The sequence below is a fragment of the Schistocerca nitens genome, chromosome 2 (assembly GCF_023898315.1).
Source record: "Schistocerca nitens isolate TAMUIC-IGC-003100 chromosome 2, iqSchNite1.1, whole genome shotgun sequence".
Lineage (NCBI taxonomy): Eukaryota > Metazoa > Arthropoda > Insecta > Orthoptera > Acrididae > Schistocerca > Schistocerca nitens.
Genome location: NC_064615.1, coordinates 463604161 through 463627654, shown reverse-complemented (window position 1 = coordinate 463627654; position 23494 = coordinate 463604161). Strand labels below are relative to the sequence as shown.

At 36.8% G+C, this 23494-nt stretch overlaps 1 protein-coding gene and 1 non-coding gene across 2 annotated transcripts in view; both read right to left on the bottom strand.

The window, feature by feature from the left end:
• Window positions 1-23494, bottom strand: part of LOC126236355 (UPF0193 protein EVG1 homolog) — a 333107-nt gene that overhangs the window by 303170 nt on the left and 6443 nt on the right. The window contains exon 2 of the mRNA XM_049945586.1: window positions 15731-15761. The gene's annotated coding sequence lies outside the window, so the exon portion shown is untranslated. The remainder of the gene's footprint in view (window positions 1-15730; window positions 15762-23494) is intronic.
• Window positions 13528-13602, bottom strand: Trnat-ugu (transfer RNA threonine (anticodon UGU)). The gene has a single exon. It is a non-coding gene; the product is annotated as a tRNA-Thr (tRNA).

Here is a 23494-nt window from a genome sequence, read left to right as displayed (position 1 = left end):
AAGGAGCAGAAGCTAGGGCCGTTTGCTCAAAGGCTTCCATGGAGATGTCCGTAGCTACAGGGGAGAGCATGGAACCCATTGCCACTCCATCTAACTGTTCGTAATATTTTCCCCGCCAGGTGAAGTATGTAGATGACAGGCATAAGCGCACCAGATTGCAGATATCTGGTGGGATCCGGCCCTGTAGAATGTGCATAGTCTCCTCAATAGATACATTAGTGAAGAGAGACTTGATGCCAAAACTGACCATAATGTCTGATGGCTTTATTCACTGTTCCCTAATCAGCTGAGGCCCATAGTATACGGAATAGATTCACCTACGTACTATGTTGCGAAACATCTGGCACCTAAGTTGTGGGACAAACAGACTCCTATGTGAAAGACTCTTCCCATTTCATACAACTGGTGTAAGACCATGATTGGGTTCCTGTCAGGGAAGATTCTACTATCTGGCACAGATTCTAGACACTTTACTATTGTTTAGTTTATCAAAATCTGTTTCAGACTAGTAACTCATAAAAGAACATGGAATTTTGTTATAATGCAATATCTGAAATCCCCTATTTACGAGTATGCCATCCATCTTGAAGTAAATCTTCTGTGATTCTAAATTATATGAAATCTTAATTACTGACTGCTTTAAGTAGTGAGTAGTGTTGATTGATCCAAAAAAATATAACAATAAAATCATATTGTCAGAGGTCAAAGTCTTGCAGTCATTAAAGCATCAAGCAATTGAAATTAGTAGGATTCACACCTTTCATGGCAATTATCTGTTAAATTAATTCATTTCACTTAGTTCTAAATATGTTCTTCTAAATACTTTCTCGGAAAGTTAGCAGCGTTTCCTTTTGAATGAGTGGAAATAATACATCCTCTGCTGCTTGTTTGCTCACATTAGTTTTTCCTGTTATATGACATCATAACTTTAATTAGATGTTGCTGTTAATTACTCAGGCTTCCAGTAAAACTAGTTACATTATTATACTCTGGGACATAAATATAAACAACTGAGCTATGAGTTTAAAAGAGATTTTGCATAAATAATAATTTAACATATTCCTGTTCATATGGTATACTACATATGTACCTGCTTTAAATATAAAATGAAACAAGTGAAAATTTTTAAAATTATTCTTGGGAGCAGGAAAAAGATGTAATAAACTTTATGTTATTTGAAAGTGTAAGTTCAAACAAAGGGTTACCTCCAGCCTGGGAGTCTATTTATATTATTAATTTTGTAACTGTCACTTCACTGTTTTTTTTTTTTTCATTCTATGAGATTTTGTGCCTTGTGTACTATCAACAATTATAATATAAGAATTTTTTCACTCACTGCTATCACCACTTTTTGCACATTCCTATCTCACAGCTTATTGCTACACACCCATTTTGTGAGTTCTCCTTTACATTTTCACCCATGTCTGTAGATAAGGTGGTGTTCAGCATTTGAACATGAAAATACAAACAAATTTCTTGTGTCAGTATAATAGCAATTCTTACATTTAACCTGGCAATAAAGATGATGTTTCTGCAGTCCTTATGGACATGTTTAGTTGGCAATATAACACAACGATGAAAATTTTGCAGCTACATACATAGAAAACTTGAAAGAGAATGGAACCTTTTTTTATTTTCTCACTTGGTTTCTCATGAAATTTGACCAATTAAATTACTTGAAAAATTTAAAATTGAGTCAATGAAATTCTCAGCAATTTTTAATTTTTGCCAGAAAAAGAATTACACTACATAGGAGGTAAATGGTATAGTGTTACTGAAATGCAGTTATCAGCATTTTATATTCAAAAGTCCTTACACAAATTACTATTTTGGTCAGTTAGACTGCAGAGTTTGTCAAGAGATTTTTGTTATTACCATTATTGCTCAAGGACAATATCAAACTGTTACTGACTACAGTGCCATAATTTTCAATCATTTCTCAATACGTTGTGTCATATTACTTATATGTATCATCACAGCAGGACACTATGTATATCACCACACCTTACAATTTATTAAACCTGTTATTTCCTTTATTTCTTTCCTTCCAAACAGGTTGCCTGAAGGAGAGCATTCACAAAAGAAGATACTACAAAGAGAGGATCCCTCATTGTCACTGCTTTCTATATACTTCATAATATTCCATTATTCCATTGATTCATACATCTCTTTACATTTAGTTGATTCATTGCAATATACTTCTTTATTACATAATACATCACTGCTTCACATACCTGATTAATGAATCATCAAAATTCCTGCTTTGCTGATTGTAATGAACCCCCTACCACTTTTTGGATTCACTATGAATCTGACCTTCTGCTCCACCATCTTATTTTGCACCTTGGGTTGTAATTTCACTTTTATACTTTGAAAAATTTGCCATTCCACTACAGAACACCACAGAACTATTGAATATTTCACTCTCAATGGACAATTATTTTACATATCAGAATCACATTGGAATTCATTCCCATGACATTATTACTAGAGGATGATACCTGTACATTCTCACTGAAAATTCTACTTTTCACACAAAAATTCAAAACGGTTCTTTGTACACAGTCAGCCACTTCTTTCACACCCTCACCAAACACAAGTCTTTGCAAATGGTTCGTCACTTCATCGATCTCTAACACTCTGTATATGTCACTCATTGACAATTTAGTAACAGGTTTCTTTATTTTGATGAATTTTCTCCTCTGTGCAAGTCAACATTCCCACAGAATGCTACTTATATTTATCTCAAATATCTGCATTTAACTTACATTACTGCCACTGATTGCCAAATCTTTGCATTCTTGGATAATCAGATCACTGACATTGTCAGTGTTTACACATCTCATTCCCATATCATCAACATCAGTGTTTAAAACATCATCTGTAGTTACCTCCATACTTTCAATAACAACAGTATTTACCTGCTTTGTATAGGAAATCATCTCATTTCTGTCACCAGAACAGATTGGCACTATTTCAGTTAATGTATCCTGACAAACATTAACAACTTCCATTCCCTTAATACATTTGTCTTCAGTTATATTTCCATTTAACAACTAATCAGTGACAAAATTTTCTAAATTTGAGCCAGCCGGAGTGGCTGTGCAGTTCTAGGCACTACAGTTTGGAACCGAGCAGCCGCTACGGTCGCAGGTTTGAATGCTGCCTCGGGTATGGATGTGTGTGATGTCCTTAGGTTAGTTAGGTTTAATTAGTTCTAAGTTCTAGGTGACTGATGACCTCAGAAGTTAAGTTGCATAGTGCTCAGAGCCATTTGAACTATTTTTCTAAATTTGAACCAGAATTTTCTGTTACATTTTCTTCTAATTACCTATTCGGAGGCCTATTATCCAATTTTTTGTCCATACACTGATGTGGAAGCATAAAGCTCCTGATCGCCAGTAATTGTGCCAGTGTCCTGTATTATGTTCGAAACCTATCCACAGTGTCTCATGAAGTGAGGGCATGTTACAGTGCTGATAGTGATCCAGTTGTTGGATTTGGATGTTAAGCTTAGTAATGTTCAAGAGGAGCAGGTAATGTGTGAAAACTGTCTGTCCTATCCCTTCTCCCATCATTGTATGACACAGACACTACACCACATTATACACACATCCTACACTCAAAAGATACATATAAGCTGTAGCTCACACACACCCAAGGAAATGGGTCACTGTTTGTATTAAAAGGAAAATTTTCCACCTATTTATGAGGCCACTGTAGGCTATAGGGGAAAACTCAGTCCTTTTTTTTTCAGTGAGTTGGGAGTAGGTCAGAGATGTTTACTATTGGGAATATTTGCGAGGATATTTCAAGTCCTTACATTTACCTGATAACCAAGAAAAGGTTGGTCGTGTTTGCATTTGTGTGTGTGTATGAGTGAGTTAGATCATGCTTTGAATAGCAGCGACAACATGATTTAATGCTGTAAATTTAAAATGCTCCCAGTGTACATGTAGTTCTATGAAATTTTAGGTGAACTGCCAGATGTCAGTAACTTGCTGCCACAGTCTTTTGGTACAGAGTCTTCTAGTCATCTTCATGTATACAATGGTGGAAGTATCCCCGTCAGTGCAAGCATATTGTGCCCAATTGCCACTGTGCTTGCATTGCTTGAGCAGATGTGTTTCTGCTGCAAGTCTTTGCACTGCTCCAAGAGCCCTCCATGGTGGAAACTGACCTCATTGATATCAAATCAACCATCTACACAATAGTAAAATCACAAAATCACAGAATGATGCTGGGTATGCTGCACAGCACAAACTTTTTCTATGACAGTTTTCCACACAGTAACAAACTGGAAACCAGAAACCACTGTCCCAATTGACATGTTTTTACCCCTATCAGTGCTGCTGTCTGCTGAGAAGTGGTCATACTAGTTATAATACACACTTACATTCTCAGGGAGTTTCTCAGAAGAAGCTTGTTTCATTATTCCTTAGCAAAAACTTTTCTTATTTTCAGCCATCTGATGTAAGGTGAGCCACATTCAATCACACAAGCAAAGCACGCCTCACACACCCATGACTGCCACCTCCAGCGGCTTGGACCTGCATCTGTCATGTAGAATGGAAGGCAGCAATCTGGAGGGGGGCAGGGAAGGTGAAGAGGTGAAGGGATAGAAGAGCACCGATGGGGGGGGGGGGGGGGGGGATGGAGAAGAGCACTGTCTGGTGGAACAGAGACTAGACTGCCAACAGATGCAGTGTCAGAAGGCTGTGAGGCAGGAAGGTGTGGAAGGGAAGGAGACAGGAAGGGAAACAGAGAGGTGCGGAGAAGGAGAAAGATGGGTGGGTGCATTGGTAGAGGACAGCACACAAAGGGGGTAGGAGATGAGAGTGGTGAGGAGGTGACAGGGCAGAGGGGAAGGAAACTGTTTGGTGGAAGGTGTGGAGGCTGTGGTTACTGTAGGATGATACTGTCTGGATGATTCTGGAAATGGAAAATGTGTTGTAAGGATAATTCCAATATGTGCAATTTATAAAAACTGCTGGTGGAGGGGAGGATACAGACAGCTTGGATAGTGAAGCAGCCACTGAATTCAAGTGTGTTATGTTCAGCTACTTCTCCTTTGAAGAAAAAGTATGCAAATAAATCTGTAGCACTGCCATGGGCACCTGCATGGCTCCCTCCTATGCCAAACTGTCTGTGGGCCATCTAGCCTCCCAAAATGCCAAGGCACTAGTCTTTTTCAGGTTCATTGATTATGTCTTCATAACATAGACTCAGGACCAAGACATCCTATCTTCATTTCTTCACATTGCCCAATTTGTTGCTCATATACTGCGGTGGCAGCATAAGACATAAGACTTCACCTGGTCCTCCTCAACCCAGAGTGCCACATTTACCAACCACCAATAGTACCTGCATTGACAGTTGTCATCGCTTTCTCACCAAAAAATTCCTCCCAAACAGACTGGCCACCTGGGGACAGCAAATCTGCAATGAAAAGAACTCCTTTGCCCAATAGGCTGAGGGTCTCACCAAGGCCTACACAAACAGGCACTATCCCCCAAGAGTAGTCGAAAAACAGATCTTCCATGCCATTTACTACAAACCCACAATCATCCCACCACTCCCAAGAACTAGTTACAAAGGAGTGCCCCCTTCAACACCCAATATAACCCCAGACTGGAATAACTGAACCACATCCTTCGCCAAGGCTTTGACTGTCAATACTCATGCCCTGAAATGAGAGACATCTTACCCAAGATGCTTCCTATTCCTCCTAAAGTGGTGTTCTGTCACCTACCCAATCTCCACAAAATCCTAGTCCATCCCTATGCCATTCCCAGTCCCAACCCCGGATCTAGGTGCAAGACCTGCGAAATTCTCTCACCCAGCACTGTGTATTCCAGTCCTGTTACAGGTTTATCCTACCAGGTCAGAGCAGGGTCACCTGTGAAAGCACCCATGTGAGAGACCAGCTCTCTTGCAATCATTGCACAGCTTTTTATATTAGTACGACTACCAACCTGCTATACACTAGTATGAATGGTCACCACCAAATTGTGGCCAAGAGCAAAGTAGATCACCCTGTGGCAAAACATTCAGCTGAATATAACTAGTCTGATTTCAAGGGCTACTTCACTAGTCAAGCCATCTGGATCTTCCCCTCCACCACCAGCTTCTGTAAACTGCATAAATAAGAATTATCCTTACAACACATTCTCCACTCCTGGAATTATTCTGGCCTCAACCTATGTTTACAACTGTCCCCACACCCTCAACGCAACAGTTTTCATCCCCTGTGTCCTGTCACCTCTTTTCCTTTTTCAACTCCCCTCCCATTTTTGTGTGCCATTCTCTACCAATGCCCCCACCCATCTTGCACCTTCCTCACAATTCTCCTTTTTGCTCCCAGCCCACTCCCCTGCCTCTCCATGTCCCTGTTCCTCAGCCTCCTGACACAGTGCCTGTTGCCAGCCTAGTCCATGAACACTCCACCAGACAGCACTCTTTCCTCTCCCCACCCATATCCTGTCATCCATTCCCCTTCCTGACCCCCTCCGATTGCTGCTTCCATTCTACAGGACAGTTGCATTCTGGACTGAGCTGCCAGAGATGGCGATCATGTGTGCATGAAGTGTGCTTCCTTTTGTGAATGAATCTGTGTGCTTGTGTGTTTACTTTTCTGATAAAGGCTTTGGCTGAAAGATAATGTGTAAATGTTTTTTTGGTGTACCTGTTTGCAACTTAAGGTGTCATGTTTTTTTTTTTTTTGGTAAGTAGCAATCTATCTTTTCCCTATGTTGTTGATATTCCAATCTGGAGTTTCCATTAATAATTTGATGTGAGGTAAATCATTTATATTATTCTTGTTATCTCACTTATACATAGAGTAATACTTTTTACAGTATTGATGTTTAAACTACTCATTTTGGCTTACAGATGTAGTACCTTGTTGTTTCTTTGAGCTTAATAGCCTTATCTGTGAATGAGTAATGCCAACAAGCCATCCAGAGGCCAATTTTCCCCAATGGGTAATTTTTAATTTGTCTACCCTGGAACTTCCATATTTGATGCCTTATACTACAGATTGACTGCCAAATTCTTTTGTATACAAAGGTGTGATCCATGATTATTTTTCTTTGTGATGATTTTGAATTAATTAATTAATTGTATTTAACATCATCTCTGTCCTGTTATTGCAGTATATAAACAAAAATCTTATTAAAAACAATCTGCTGCAGCCAGTTGGTATTGTTTTAGGCACAAGGACATCAGGATGTCTTGAAAATATACCCAGACATCAGAGGAACAAACATGGGATCCAGTTGCATCAGAAAATGTGATTGAAGTGGTGAAGGATGATAACATGTCTTTTTTTCAGCAGCCCTGCAATTTAATGTTTCATGTAACATGATAAAAAGAAGACTTCCAGGGAAAAAATGAGATGCAGGAGATGGTAAAATGATTGTGGGAAGCTTAAGGAGTGTGCTGAGTGAAGAAGAAGAGTAAGAAATCCTTAATTGTATTTTTGAAATGAAAAAGCCATTAGCATTCCAGTTTGTAGAGTGTAACAAAACACCACATCATTTTTAATCTAATATCTTACACAGAAAAGTGGAGAAGCACTGGCCACATTATCTCCTTAGGTAGGGAAAAGCAGCCACTGTGTAAGCCTTCAGAAAAATATATATAGTTTCTACATAATTTTCCTTTAGTCTTAAAAATTTTTGGTGTGTTAGCTTATAATACATAAATTAAAAATGTGTAAGTAGCAATCTCCTACCAGTAACCATGGTTTGGTGAAAATTCAATTCCTCTTATAATGGCCACTTTGTCAGACCTTCCTCCACTGATATCTGCAAAGGGCTCACATTTGTGAAGAACTGCAATGGCTTTGGTTATATTCTTGCTGTTTCTGTTTGCTGCAGTTAACACTTCCTCCAATAATGGGTTAGAGAGCCTTAATGTTTTCATGTGTTTGGATTCATCCAGGACACCTCACTGCTGAACCCATGTAACTGCATGCCCAATACAAGCATAGCTATCTGGGCACCTCCAAAATCTTCTGCGATGATCATCAGGGATCAGACACTCAATGGTGAAAGGAACCCGACAACACTGATCCATGTTCCAGTCCAGGTGATCCCCTGCTCACCTTCTTCATGTTCCAACCTGCTGCAGAGTTTGTATGTTAGCCATAATAAGCCAAATTTATCAATTGGAGATGATTAGATGTTGTTTTGATGAACACATAGCTGCCAGCTGCCTCCAGAAAGGTTGTGCATAGTTCTTTTGCATTCGCTTTGGAATACCTACAGTTCATAATACAAAGATTCCAGGTGTTCTCCTGCTCACCTACTTCAAACAGTGAAGTGCTTTACAGTTTATACTATTAACTTGTTGATTTTAAGATGCCAAATTGCTCGTGTGGAGACTACTAAATATTTCTTCTTGTCAATGAAATGCTCACAGTTGCTTTGAAAGAGATAGTACACAGTTCTGCTGCATTCTCTATGAGCCATAATTTGCAGGTAGTAGTAATCAGCTGGTGCTGTTGACCATGGATGACTACTATAAGGCAGATCACAATGTTTTGTGTCTCACAATAAAGGCTCAAATGGAGTCAATGTTGTGTATGGAAATTTGGCAGGCAGTGTCCACACTATCTAATTATCTATGATGCAATAATCACAAGTATAATTTTGTAAGTATTTATATGGCTGCTCCTTTACTTCTGCTATTTCAGAAATCAAATTATTTTAGCAAGTGATATTACACTTGTTCAGGTAAGTCATTGGCACATCTTTTTAACTCATTAATATGTGTCTGTAATTGATTTTTTTCCCTAAAAATGATGACAGCAAAGAGAAAGACTCATTTTTTAATATCTTCTGCATTACCATTACTTTTCTTTAGCTGAGATGCAAATTTGATATGGTTTAGGTACTCTGGTAAGTAAAGTGAGCTGAAAGAATCATTTTATTATTGTATTGTCTCTGTGTTCCTTAAGAACAGATACTGCCACTTCCTCTCTACATGTTGACTTTGTATTCTTTAAGTTGGTGATATTTTTCTAAGATCTGTCGTGTGTAACAATATCTTTATATCAGCTGCATGTTCTTATTTTTCGGATGTTTCATCTCTTTTGGATAATATTTGTTTTATTTTTGTTGAAATACTGAAAAGATACTCATTCACACAATATCATAGTTGCAGTGACATCTTTCTGTGATCATAAGATGCAAGTAATTGTGTTTCTATTTGTTTTCTCTGTTTCATATTTTACACCCTTCAAGATTGCATTGCTTTTAAATTTTGAATTGACAGCTTTTTTTTTAGCTAGCTGGAACTTTTTAGTCAGCACTACCTGCCACAAGATCTTTTTGTAACCGTGATAAGAATATGTGAAAGCTGACTACTATGGCCTCTATTATGAATATGAGACATTTAAAAATCTGGATGGGCTAATACCTGCTATTTTCCATCTGTTTTAGTTGGACATTGCTATTAACACATTTAGTTTTGGAAATGTCTGGTCAAAATGCAATTAAAATAGTATAAAGAACACAGATAATTTACTTCTATATTGTTTTTGTGTACAGCTTTCTCATCTTTGATTTAACAGTATCTTAAAAGATACGGTATTTTGCATTTTTTAAAGAGTTATTTTGTATGCTATTATTATTAGGGCAAAATAACCTAAGAGTTCAAGGTCTTTTCAAGATAAATTTCTTTTGTAACCATGTCACTAGTACAATTTCATTATAGTACTGACCTCATCAACACTATCTACCAAGAGGTTGCTTCATGCCTCTTTCCATTGTTCATCACACTGGCCATAAGAGGAGTGGTTGTGAAGAACATTACACTATCATTCACTGGTATGTATTTCATTTAATATAGCTATAAAAAGGCAACACCTTGCCTTGCATGCTTTGCAAAAGGCTACCTTTCATTGAAAGGAAACAGAAATTTTGTGAAGAGTTAAACATTATTATAAATGTAGTGTTGCTGACAGTGTTTGTTAGCTTCTAAATGTACAGCCAGTTCTTGCCACTTCTGGAACTCAATGCATGCTGATCACTGCAAATGCCACTGCAGAATACTTATCTTTCTGTTCAGTGAAATGAGTGACTAGCAAAACAAGCTGGCTGATAAAATATTGCAGTGCCTGCATGTCAATTGCAAAACACCGTAGTGTGCAAACTTCTTACAATGTGTTAAGAAAGAGCTTCTAAAGTAACTCCAATGAAATAATTCCATTTTATGTAAGTATGTATGCAGCAGAATTATAATTATTACTGGTAGACCTGATGACTTTTTAAAGTAGATTCCTGTGTCTCACTGAAAGGAGTAGTTATGTTGTATGTTTAATTATATATGTATTGTTTGATGACATTGTTCCAGATATCTTGTTAAGGTTGCCTGTGCTAAAGAAAGATCCAGAAAATTTAATTACCTGGCAGGTATTTTAAGTTAGTAAGTTCCTTGAAAAAATGAAGACTAAACTGTTGTTACTGATATTTACTGCTGAATTCCTTAATGAAATTGTTGAAGTAAGTAGTATTGTGTAGTTGTTTCTTAATTTTGGCAATCATTAAATAAGAAAATAAAATTTATTTACCTTTGAACAAGTGAAATAGTATCAATGCCATCAGATAAAATACAGTCATCTACAGAATAGAGTTTGATGATATAGCGTCTTACTTCAGTAAATCTAGTATAAAGACTTAAATTAGTGATTCCATGCTGTTTATATCACATTTAATTCCATACTAAATGCTACTGCATGATACAATAAATCATTGTTCAACACATATCCACTTACTAGAATACTTTTAGGTGAATGAATAACATTAAATGATGCTGTATGCTATAAATAGGCATAGTTCAGCATGAAAATTCCATGTGTTCTGTTAAATGCTAATGAAATTTTTGAACTATTTAATATGTATTACATTGAAATCTTTTTGCTGCTATGCTTTCAAATTTACTCATGGATACTGAATAGGCACATAGTCACTTTTGGAGAATTTTGTTATGGACTGCAGGGTGAAGTTGTTTATCAATCATATGTCCATTTATTTTGTGTGGTGATGTGCTTGTAGTATACTCACTGAGCTTTTTTTTAATATGAATTGAGCTGCTACAAATGAGTAAATTAGGGACAGTCATAACTTTCATGCTGAATTGTGCCTATTTATAGCATACAGCAACATTTAATGTTATGCATTTACCTAAAAGTGATGTAGTAAGTGGATGTGTGTTGAATAATGAATTATTGTATCATGCAGCAGCATTTAGTATGGAATTAAATTTGATATAAATAGCATGGAATCTCTAATTTAAGTCTTTATACTACATTTACTGAACTACACAATTCCCATTGAGCAATTCCAATCAAAAACACATTTTGAATGAGTCATATTATCCCACAGCAGAATACCATAAGTTACTTGAGCATGGAATAAGGCAGTAGTCTGCTGATGCAGCTTCTCGTCTATTACACTTCATAGATCACTTGAAAAGAGTTTATCAATGTGAATCTCTACTTTGAGTCTCTGATTAATAAATTTAACTGTCTTACTGTCTTGTTTAGTAGTAACACTTCAATTAAATATAATTTCTTCAATTTTGTTTTTATCTTTGTCCACAAACCAGGTTCTTTTGCAGCTAAATTTGAAGAGTGCTCTAAGTTCTGTAGCTACTGTTATGTCCTCGGCATATAGTGCTGCTTTGCAAGGTTGTAATTATGCAGTTTGAGGATTACAGCTGGGAAAATTGTCTTGTAAATGTCAGTTTATACAAACAATTACAGTCAAGGATGGTTTCTAGTGTCATTGTGCATCTTACACCAATATGTTTCTGCATCCTAAGATTTTCTGATTGTGAATGATAGTGAAAGATAAAAGTTAGTTTATCAGTATCTACTGTAATATGGGGAACCATGAACTTTGTAGTTTCTCAGTGTATGATTCAAGTTAATCTACATCAATGACATTTCAAAACAGTGAAGTGATTAAATAAAAGTGACACTTTTGTAATTCAGGTACACTTGATAATGTTGACTCAGTAATAAAATACACTTGCGTAGTATACAGTAAATATTTTATGTTTGTACCCTTGCGTAACAGAGCAGTAGGCTATATAACCCCCCCCCCCCCACCCACCCCTTCGAATATTCTCAATGAAATGGTCTTTATTATATATCAATACCCATACTTCTTGCTTTTGCTGTATGAATATGAATTAGCTGCACTGCCTCCGAAGATAATTTCATCTACATGTATACTCTACAAATTACTGTGAACTGCCTAGGAGAGGGTGCTTCCCATTGTTAACAATTGGGGGTGCTTCATCCCATCCCATTCATATTTGGGGCATGGGAAGAATGATTGCTGAAACACCTCTGTTCATGATGTAATTAGTCTAGTCTTGTCTTCAAGATTCCTACAGAAATGGTACGTTCAGAATTTTAGTATATTCTTATATTCCTCACTTAAAGCTGATTCTTGAAACTTTACAACTGGGCTTTCAAGTTATTTGTTTATTCATTGACCTATAGATAGGTTTCTTTGCATTTTTATAACAGAGGTACATTAGATAATAATAATGGATAAAATACCACATAATTAATTCACAGTACAGACATATATACACTATTTATGACTTGATTAAATAAGACAGGCAAGAAAAGTAAATCATGAGACTCGTCTGATACATCTTGGTTGTTATAGTACATGGTTCCAGTATAATTTACAAACTGGACATGCTTGTCTATTGTGTTGCTTGCAGACTCCATCCTGTTTGGTTGTTTATTATTGGTCAACCTGACCATTTATATGTAATAAGTTTTCGTAGTAAGCCCTCTTTAACAGAGTAAACATTAATTTTTTTTTTTTTGTAAATATAGTTTAAGACAGCTTTAAATGTACACAATTCCTTTGTGTTTCTGATCTCTTTTGCCAGTTTATTATATAGCTTGACTCCCTCATAAAACGTAGTAAATTGGGTCTTATTATTATTCTATTTGCTGCATATTGATCAATGGTTTACTGTATAAAAACTGTGGTTTCAACATATTCACTTGGAACTGTCAAGATACCCCCTTTTTCAAATATCTCAATGCAGTGACTCCTTCTGCAACTCTTTCTCAGTATTCTGGTGGCCCATTTTTGTAGTTTGAACACATATTGTATAATCTGAGCATTTCCACACCAGAATATTATGCCATAACAAATGAATGTGTGATAAGTATTTTATTCTTAGGCATGAGCTATTACACACTGCAGTTAATATTAATAGTGTGTAGAATGCTGTGCTGATTAATTTTGCAATTAGTCTGATACTTCATCCCATTTTAACTGCTGATTGACATACCTTCTCCTGTTTGTAGAAGTTCATGTTATTAGTCTTTTTTATATTAACAAACCTTATTATATATATGACGGTAGTATCTGTTCCCGAAAGAACAGTTACCGTGGATGATCATGCAGCTTTGCTAGAAATGAAATGATAATTAGCTAGCTGCAAACAGGCGTTGATGTACTTCATTGGGGACATGTTGAAAATGTGTGCCCCGACCGGGACTCGAACCCGGGATCTCCTGCTTACATGGCAGATGCTCTATCCATCTGAGCCACCGCGGGCACAGAGGATAGTGCGTCTGCAGGGACTTATCCCTTGCACGCTCCCCGTGAGATCCACATTCCCAACATGTCCACACCACTATATTCGTAGTGCGCCTAATAGATGTTTGCCCATCATACTCATTACTCGTGGCAGATTAATCTACCAAGTCCCGTACGAGTTCGGGCATAGCGTGTGCACACTAGATTAATCTGCCACGAGTAATGAGTATGATGGGCAAACATCTATTAGGCGCACTACGAATGTAGTGATGTGAACATGTTGGGAATGTGGATCTCACGGGGAGCGTGCAAGGGATAAGTCCCTCCAGACGCACTATCCTCTGTGCCCGCAGTGGCTCAGATGGATAGAGCGTCTGCCATGTAAGCAGGAGATCCCGGGTTCGAGTCCCGGTCGGGGCACACATTTTCAACATGTCCCCAATGAAGTACATCAATGCCTGTTTGCAGCTAGGGTGTCCATTTAATTATCATTACAAACCTTATTATTTGTTGGTCAGTTGTGGGCCAACATAATTGCCTTGTCAGCTTTTACTCCTAACATTTTTGGTGTTCTATCTGTAGTTACTATATTGCTATTATCAGCAAAGTCACAGTTTCACCTCGTATGAGTGGGAAATCAGTAATGTGTGTAACAGTATTGACTCTTAACACACTACCTTGAGGGACCCCAGTGCTCAAATATTCTGGATCTGAAAGTTACTGCACCGTATACTTTGAGCTATTTGAAATTTGGATCACTAGCCTCTGCACACCATTTGCTTGGTAAGACCTAAACCATTTATTTACAAACCCTCTTATTTTTGTGCTTCATGTACACCTAGACGTATTTCTTGATCAGCTATGTCACATGCATTACTGAGGTCAAGGTGAATATCTGTTACATGTTCTCCTTGTTTAGGATTTCTGAAACTATTTTTGTAAATTTTGATACATCAGCTTCTGTTCTTTTTCCAGGCTTGAAATCAAACTTTTCTTTGCAGAGAGTGTGTATTTCTTGAAATAATCAATAAGTCTGTTTTTAATAATAGTTTGTATTATTTCTGAAAAAGAAGACTGTATTGAAACTGGTCTGTAATTCTCTGTATTTTCTGTATTACCATTTTTGTGGATGGGAAGAACTTCTGCATTTTTGAGGAAATCATGGAAGCAACCAGATATGACTGATGCATTAATAATGTCTGTTAGAGGTGCCTTTATGCTGCTAAACCATTTTGTGGACACACTGTAATTTGATCTAGAACTGTGGACAACTTACTCTTAAATTTTGTACATAATTCCACTGATTTCCTACCCAATAGTGTGTAGCATCAGCATTGTTTGAGGTACCTAGTTTACATCTATCCTCAGACATCTGCTCCTTCAGTTTTTCCAGCATATCCATTATGATCATTTTTGGATCAGACAAACCTGTGGTCATTAACTTTGCTCTTCTTTGTATACATTTGATATCCCATGTTAGTTTTATTTTGAACAGGTCTTATGTACTTGAGGAATATTTTAGACAGTTAGCATGAGTGTTTTTCAACCCTTTTCCTTTGTAGACAGATTGGTTCAAATGGTTCAAATGGCTCTGAGCACTATGGGACTCAACTGCTGTGGTTATCAGTCCCCTATAACTTAGAACTACTTAAACCTAACTAACCTAAGGACATCACACACATCCATGCCCGAGGCAGGATTCGAACCTGCGACCGTAGCAGTCGCACGGTTCCGGACTGCGCGCCTAGAACCGTGAGACCACCGCGGCCGGCTGTAGACAGATTCCATTTTCCTAGTATACTAACAATGAACACCTACTTTACCTGAAACTGAGCCTATATGACCATTTCATTTCATGTCTCTACTTATTATTTGTATCAGTTGACCTAATCCAACAATTGTGATTCATTGGTACTGATATTATGATCATAGGATACCATGTGTTTTCATTTTGTGAGGTGCACAGTTTTTCATATATGAACTTTTGAAGCAAATATCCAATTTTTCATTATTTTGAAATCTTTTCAAAATGTGACTGAATATTTGTGCACCTTTTTGCAGGTAGTATGCCATTATAGATGGCTGCATATTCTGAAAGAAGTTTTCTTAGAGAAGCCTGGGGTTATTGTTAATATAAGATTACTGACCTGGATTTTATCTTGGTAGTAGTGCTGTTTCCTGCAATAAATTGATTTAGTCATCAGTTCGTTATATGCTGAACACAGCACTGTATAATTTAAAATTTTTTTCATATTGTTTTGGCATCAGTAAACTAACAATGATCAGATTACAATAAATAATTTGAGTAGTTCATAAATTACAGTTGGCATCTACACTATGAATGCTTTGAGAGAGTGGCAACATTTTTGCAATACACCTTCAGGTTCGAATTCTGTCTGTCAAATAATGTGATGTTTGTTTTATTACTTAGTCACTACATTTAGTTACTGTTCAATTTGTATTATTGGCTATATATAGTAACAGTACTTTCTGGAGACCAATTGTAATACTGAGCTGTTTATCATGCTATTTTAATGGTTTGGCTGACTTTAATACCAATCACACACACATGTGAACTACACCTAAATCACCAGAAATGTACATTTCAGTTACTGTTTATGAACATTTAAATGACTGCTAATGACACAGAGATGTTCACATTTTGATGGCGAACGAGGAACTGGTTGAAACATTATGATGCACACTTACTTACGAATGAGCATAAGAATAAAAATGAAAATTTGGTTTCACATATTACTTAGTAACATAGAACAAAGCAAAATCAGGTAACATGTTATTATAAGATGCAAAAGAGCAGTTTGGTTTAAACATGATTTGTGTTACCAGAAAAAAAGGCAATTTTATAGGTACTGTTTTATTTAAATAATTTATTCTTCTGCAGATAATTCCAGCCCCCCCCCCCCCCCCTTTCCTACCCACCCCCATCCAGAAACCACTAAAAATGTAACTTTTGAAATAAAATAATTACCAAACAAACAGTTTCTTCTAGTAGAAGTGAGCACTCTTGCAATCAGAAAAATTAGGGCTACAAAATTATTAAACCAAAATTTGGAGATAATCACAAGTTGAGACACAAACATTCTAGAAAATGACAAATTTGATTATGAAAAATTGTTGAGTAGGAAGTTTATGAAAAGAAAAGAACAGGTGAACCTTAAATTATGAATATTTCTTTATAAAAGTTATTTCTAATTAAACCAACTGTATTATCATCATGAGTGTTTGGAAAATTACTCTGTGAAAAACAAAATCTTGTGGATTCCCACTTGTATAAGAAAGTAGCTATTTTGTGCAACACATATATGTGCTATCTACAGAACTTATCAAATAAAGAAAAAAATTATACTGGTGTTAGGAGTAGTTGAAGAATGTGTAGAATTGTTCCTTATTTTTGTAACATTCTCTCCTCTTGGGTTATGCAGATAAATATTGAAAATAATATAAATGGATAATCAAGTGTAAAAAGAGTAATTAGTTACACAATTTCATAATACAATCAGTACTTGTCAACTGACCACAGAAATTTTTGAAATGATAAAAATAATGAAGTACAGTGCATAATCATTTTAAAAAACAGGCAGACCAAATGGTGAATACAAAGCTGATCTTCATTCTACAGTGAAGATAATATAAATTACTTTATTCACATTTTTCACATTATAAAAATTCAATGCTGCTGTCTTACTTGCATTTATTACCAGTTCGTTGTGACAAAACCAGCTTTCAATATTGTTCAATGTCTCTATTGTACACTTCTGAAACATTTCCATTTCTTTCCCACTCACTAGTACACTTATATCATCAGCAAACTGGATGGTGTCCCTTCAGAATTTGTTTGGTCATTCACGTATAACAGAAATATGTTGCCCTTCAACCATTTACTTTTAACTGCTTAGGTATGATTTTATCCAGTTGTTTGATGTTCCTCTAATCCCCATGTTGTTAGGCTTAGGCAATAGTTTTGAATGACCTAATGTGATCTATGATATCAAAATCCTTAGAAAGATCTAGACATATTCCAATGACATTTTTGCTATTGTCTAATTGCTGAAGTACTTCACTTAGGATGTTTAGACAATTTGTTATATATTTTAATTGCCATGTACTTACGACTATTGTTAGTTTTTGCTAATCTATTTTCTGACAAGAACAGAGAGGTACAGATTCTTATGTTGTAGTCGTGCCTTTGATCATTACACCTAAATTTGGTAGTTCAGCAAGTATATAGTTAACACTAACAACAGTATATACAGGGTGATTATAATTAAAGTCAAACTTTTAAAACTCTGTAGAAATAATACCACTGGCCAGAATGATGTCAAGTTGTGATGGAATACTATCAGAGAAGGGGGAAAACAAATGGCAGAAGAAAAAAAAGTGTGAAAATTGATCAATAAATGGCTGTATGTGTCAGAATATGTAAATGAAAACACCTGTCATGCACACAACTCATTGAAGTTGTATAAACACGCCAGGTACACAGCTTTCCCTCCTTTAATGTCTTCAGACAGTGGTATTGTAACAGGCTCATCCATGTTGTCTTCATCTTCTATATCAAAATTGTCCTTGATGTTGGAGCATGGCTCTTCACATTGCTGACATAGTTTCATACAGGACAGTCCTGCCCGCCTACACTCACACTGACCTTGGCTATCTGCCTTGCATTTGCAGGATATAAGTTAAAAAGGCTCTAGACAGATAGGAATTCCATGTGGTAATAGGAGCTAACCCATTTTTTGTCAATTTCTGCCCCCACTGCTCTTGATCCATGTAGTATAGTACATGTGATTGATTGGAGCTATTTGTCACAGTGATTTGTGTGTTCAAATGGGTGTGCATTTGAACAAGTTTGTGATTCGTGTAGCTATTATTTATAAAGTAAGTACAGTAAATGTGTCACAATTGTGTTTGATGGGGACTCGGATGGACATAAGATTATCAAACCCATGGATTTCTTGAGGATTTCTATCATAAAGCAGCCTGTGAAAATAAAATTAAGGAGCACCATGAAACCAATAGTTTCACAAGTAAATTTTTTACTGAATGCTAAAAACAAGGATACGCTCATCACCATGCTGATCATAAAATACAGTGAAAGTGGAATCACCTCCAAGCAGGCAGCAGGTGATGCAGACACACTGATAGTGTGGATAATGAAATCCCTGGCTTTGCACATAAGAGTGCCACAGATAATGACCTTCAGGGTCTCCAGACACCTTAAATGTGTATTTTCTCAAGCCAGGGAGAGGTACAACCCCTCAGATCCTATGCCAACCGAGATGTGCAGTGGACTAGAGTGTTATCAGGCACATGCTCTTGCTCCGTACAGTGAGTGGTTACGACTCTACATCCACATTATCAACCAAAGCACAGTTGAAAGTCTCCAAAAATATGGACCTCAAATCATAGATTACTAAATTCACTTATCCTTAAACCTGAAAAAAGGAAATAATAGCTGCTGGTGAGAAATTTTTGATTGGTGTTTATGGTGGTAACCATCCAACTACAACACTCAACACACTGAGGTATATCCAGTATATGACAGCAGCCTACAAGGCATCAGCAAACATGGCTTCCAAACCTTTCACTGAAGCTCTAACTCAGCTACACACCTTCAGTGTTTTCCATCAGGGACAGCAGTGAACTGGAAACTTCTTAGATACAGAGCAGTGGGGGTGGAAGTTGACAAAAGACGAGTTGGTTCTCATTACCACACTGAAGTGCCCGACTCTTGAGAGGCTTCTTGAGCTTATACTTGCAAATGCAAGACTCATTGCCAAGGTCAGTGTGGGTATAGGTGAACAGGACAGTTCTGCATGAAAATATGCCAGCAATGAAGGATTGGCTCCTATGTTATTGACAATTTTGATACAGAAGATGAAGATGACCTGGATGAGCCCCTGCACAACCACTGTCTGAAGCAGTTGAGGCCACTGAAGGTATTAATTCATGCAAAATTTTACAGCGTCCTTACTCATGAATTTTTCTCTAGCACAACATTAATAATTCAATTAATTTTTTTTTTTTTTGGTGTGAAGCACTGCAACAAATTGCGGTTCAGCCTGGATCTTCTACAGCCCCTGACACTTTGCCTGGACTTTCCATTACCCAGAACCCTTAACTTATTCTTCATGCATCGATAGTTCACTGTACAAGTTATCTGTCTTTTGTATCTGTATTTTATCATTAAATGCCTTCAGTTCTTTTCCAGATAAAGAATCAAATCAATATGCTGCAAACACACTTTCTTAATTTTTTCATCAAATATATTTTTCCATAAATTAATTTGACACAACTTTTTATAAGTGTAATACACCAAAAGTACAGCACTGCTAAGAGATAGACAGGTGTGAGAGGTCATTTGTCTATAGGACGCTGAAGGCATTTTTTGTAATTTTTGCTTGCTGCCCTCCACCAAATCATAAAATTGTATGTTACAGACATCTCTTGTAGTCATTTTAATGCATGTTCATGTGCTGTAGAGGTCTTTTCTTGGTAACATCTATTTGTGTTGTGGGGGTTTGCAGTGGGTGATTTTTACATTTTCGCAGAAGGACCATAAATCCCTACTTTTCAGCAGGTTCTAGCGCCATTACCACTTGCGAGGCAATCAAACCTGTTTAGCATATTTTGTGAGAATTTTATCTTCTTTAGCTTTATATAGATTTGTGAATTTAGAAAATACATATAGTTTTCAAGAGCTGAAAAAAGTTCAAAATTTTTTTTCCCCCCTACAAGGCACCAAATACGAAATTCAGATTAAGCACCCCAAAAAACGTATAGAATCATCAAGGAAAAGCTTCTGTAATTTTGTTACCTTACAATTTTGTTAGCCCATTTGACTGGGCTATCAGGGAAAAACCAGGAATCCTCTGTTAACTGTGTATTTAATGATAGCCTCAACTGTTTTAGCTGTAATGGACTCTCTGAAAGTCATAAAAATACATTATGGTTAGTTTCATGCAACACACGAAAAACAAGAAGACATAAATATAAAATGGACAACAAACATAGTAAGTGGACTCTGCTAAATTCTTTGGTGTGAATATTGATAGAAATTAAACTGGCCCTATCACATCCTCTATCAGTCAAACAACTTTGTTCTACAGCTTTCCTCTTATGCATAATCACATTATCTGCACATAAGGATGCCATATGCCATTACAGCTGCTTACTTTGGAAGTTTCCATGCACTGTTGTCTTAAACCATTTGGCAGCATCTTTTTGAGTAATCATCTATGGCAAAAGAAGGGTTACTCAGAAGAGATTTATATGGATTATGAGTGATTTTCATTTAAGATACTTGCAGGAATCTGTTTGGTAAACTATAGACTTTTTCAGTGACATCTCAGCATACCTTCTCCCTTGCATGTTTCAGCAGGTTCTAGCGCCAATAGTACATATCACGACCACAATACAGAGGCAAAACAGGATTTACATAGCAACCTGACAAAATGTACCCTTGTGCGTAAAGAAGTAAATTACTCAGACATGAAATTTTTCAATACTCTGTCAAGGGACATCAAAAGTCCTGCTCTTGGAACACCAAAATAACCAATTTATGTTAAAAATGAAGAAATTCCTCCAGATCTATTTAAGGTGACAATTTTATTTTGGCAACTAGTTTCAACGTTGTAACAACATCATCTTCAGGCCCATACACTTGTTGATGTCAACTGCATGCGGCTGATACTAGAAGTCAGTGGTATCTCACCACTGACTTCTAGTATCAGCCACACACAGTTGACGTCAACAAGTGTATGGGCCTGAAGATGACATTGTTACAACATTGAAACTAGTTGCCAAAATAGAATCGACACCTTAAATAGAGCTGGAGGAATTTCTTCATTTTTAATATAAGTTTGTATCAGCTGTTGTCCCACTGTCCTCCATTTCAACTATGGATGTACAAAAATGACCAATTTATTGCAGTTTATTTTCATGTATTATGATGTAACATTAGCTGATACAAGTGTTATCATGTGTCTGCCATATTGTACTCTTCTGTATCCATTACAGCAGGTCTTACGAAAAATACATATTTTAAATATTGTAAAAAAACTTATTAACACTTTGGGTCCTGAGCCATTGCGTGCAGGTGTCTACCACAAAGACTGGCTGATTTTAATGTATTTTAAAGTACTACAACTCATGAAAGGTTTCAGTTATATCAATAAAATTACTCTTATTGAAAAAGCTAGACTTTCTTGTTTAAAACCATATATAATACCTTTCTCTTGAATTAATACATACTTTTGACAAGCATTATTATTATAACATTGTTTTTGAAAAAAGGAAAAATTGGTCAGATGTATATTCACTGTATTTTCTAGAAGGAAATTTTTTTTATTTTACACAAAAATTGTAATTATGATGGATACAGTATGTCTTATCTACAGTAACCTCCTGTAACTATTTTAGGATGCAATTTTGCTCTTTGTGTGGTAAATTTTGAAGCACGGCATTTTGCACAATGCTACTTTACATTCACTACACTGGTAGCTTGTGTCTTTCTGCCACACTTTTCCAGTCAGTTTTTTTTCCTCTCAGAGAACACACTACACACTGTTTTTGTTTGTTTCTTACCTACTTCTGTCTCAATCTTTTCCAGAAAATGATTTCCAGTTGATAGTCTTGAGAGTCCAGATGGACCAGGTCGAGGTTCAAGATCTTTGCTTTGTGCAAGATCTGCACAGATAACTGGCATGAAGTGAGATGTTGTGAGGCATTTTCCAGTAACCTTATTGTATAATATGCAGGAATTTACAGTTGCCATTAGTATAACATGGAATGCCAACTTTCTCCACCACTTCACAGTTTGATGTTCAAATGTGCCGTATGACAATCGCTGATCTGATAAGTCAACACCAAACTTGTTTTTATTGTAGTCCACTACACAGGCTGGCTTTGACTTCTCTCTTCCTCTCTGATCAGTGAAAGTGACAATCTCAGCAGTGTTCCTTGTACTTATCATATGCACATTTATTTTGCTCTTCCAACACAGTGCTAACATATTTCCTTTACGCCTGAAAATAGGTTCACCTCGCTGAAGGTTCGGATCTTTTATAGCACGAGGCAATCCCTGCAGAGATTTTCTTGTTGTTCCCACAAGAGCAGTTTTTGCAGCTTCCAGTTCTGAAGCAAGTATTGGACTTGTGTAGAATCTGTACGTAAACCAAGTGTAGCCTTTTCCTGACAGATTTGCAAGCAATGTCTTTACCAGCGTCACTTTGTCAGATCTTTCACCCACGTAAACAGAGAAATTCGAGATGTAACCTGTGTCAGATTCGGATAATATATACAGTTTCATACCGTATTTATTTGGTTTTGTGGCATGTACTGTTTGAAATACACACAACCTCCAAATTTACACATGCCTTCATCTATTGTAATTTTTTGAGATGGTGTATACGCACGCTGGAAATTAGCACACACATTATCTAGGAGGGGTCTCACCTTGTGCAGTGGGTCATAGCCAGTTTCTCCTTTCCTCTTAGCTAAGGAATTATTACAAATGTGGAAGTTTCTCAAAATAGAAAGGAATCTTTCACGGCTCAAGATGTTTGGACAGGGTTCTTGGACCAGTGCTCTCGTATATGTGGCCTCACACTTACACACGTATGGACTATGGACTACAATTGCCAGAAACTTCCTTATTTCCATAAGTGTAACTCCTTTCCACTTTGATAATGAGCAGGTGGGTGAAAGGAAATTTGTGCTTCATAATTTCCTGATGCATTGTTAAGCATACAGATTAGTTTCTTCCTTTATATGTTTCATCATACTGTCTGTCAGGAAATATGAAAAAAATTCTAAAGGTGCACTGTTCTGGTCTAAACTGACGACACTGCATATTTCGGATTGTCCTGAGAATAGACCGATATCTGGTG